At 28.2% G+C, this 1,210-nt stretch overlaps 1 long non-coding RNA gene across 1 annotated transcript; it reads right to left on the bottom strand.

Moving 5' to 3' along the window:
• Positions 1-657: 657 nt before the first annotated feature.
• On the bottom strand, positions 658-954 carry LOC123270368. The gene is made up of 2 exons (XR_006510584.1): positions 799-954; positions 658-763 (listed from the first exon to the last, which is right to left on the bottom strand). It is a non-coding gene; the product is annotated as an uncharacterized LOC123270368 (long non-coding RNA).
• Between the last annotated feature and the right edge of the window lie 256 nt (positions 955-1,210).

Genomic DNA, 1,210 nt, shown 5'->3' with positions numbered 1-1,210 from the left:
GTTATAAAAGTATTTTTTACAATATTTTTTCTCTGAGTAATAGCAACAATATTTTTCTAATATCTAAATTTCATTTCAGTTTAGTGTCATAAATTTGTCATAAAAATGTCCTAAATTGTGTCACGTTTAGGATCCTAATCTTATGACTCTTTTAGAACAAGTTTTTTGTACGGGAAAAAGGTCCTTGTCAATTTTGTTTTATCTCCTATCATTTGCGCAAAATTTTGATTCCAAATTTTATTTTAAGCGTGTTAAAGGGGCATACCTAGTGTAAAATTAAAAAAATCGATTTTTTCATATTTCGATAGGCTATACCTTTAAAAATAACATACTCAAATTTTAAATCGATATCTCAAATAGTTTTGAGTAACAGCCATTTCAAAAGTAGACGCTCGGCACTTAGAATAGATCATTTTATCTTTAAACGCGTTTTTCTCGAAACAGCATTTTTCGAATTTGCTGCAATGATTACTCGGAAACAAATGATCCAATCACTATCAAATTTTTTTCTGCATGTTCTGTATATAGTTCTCCATACAATGACCTACCAACTTTTTGATCTGATCAAAAATCGAATTTTTGGCAGACCAAAATCGACCAAAATTTTGGGTAAAATTCAACTTTTTTAAAACGCCGCCATTTTGTCAATTTTGATACTTTTTGGCCGTAGGTCATTGTATGGACAATATCTTCTAGTTTAACGAGAATTTTTTTTTTTATTTAATTCACGGAGAAGGCCGGAATCACTGCAGCAGTGAAGGTCCTTTTTTTTTAGTGCCGTCGGAGATCGCGAGGAACTCGAAAAATATTTAATTTTTTTCTTCAGAAATTTTACTGTGTATTCTTAAAATATGTATAAACATACTCTTAAAATTTTAAAACAAGTTATACAGTAGTTTTTTTTTTTTAATTCCCAAAAATCGCTTTTTTTTAGGCTGTCACACTAGATGTGCCCCTTAATTTAATCACGAGGTTAATAAAGTTTGAAATCAAATTTTTAGTTTAATTTTGCATGATTCGAAAAAATAATAAGAAACCTTTTTTGTAGAGAATTTTACGTTCTACAAAAAGGTTCTTATTAGTTTTCCGATAACTTCCACCGTTAACTCATAACTCATAAATCAAATTCAAAATTAAAAACAAAAATTTTCGATGAATATAATTTGTAAAAATTTGAAATTAAAATTTTGAGATGAATTTCAAAAATACG

This window comes from Cotesia glomerata, linkage group LG8 (genome assembly GCF_020080835.1).
Source record: "Cotesia glomerata isolate CgM1 linkage group LG8, MPM_Cglom_v2.3, whole genome shotgun sequence".
Classification (NCBI taxonomy): Eukaryota; Metazoa; Arthropoda; class Insecta; order Hymenoptera; family Braconidae; genus Cotesia; species Cotesia glomerata.
Note: the sequence above shows the minus strand (reverse complement) of the source record. Positions and strands in the feature narration are given on the sequence as shown.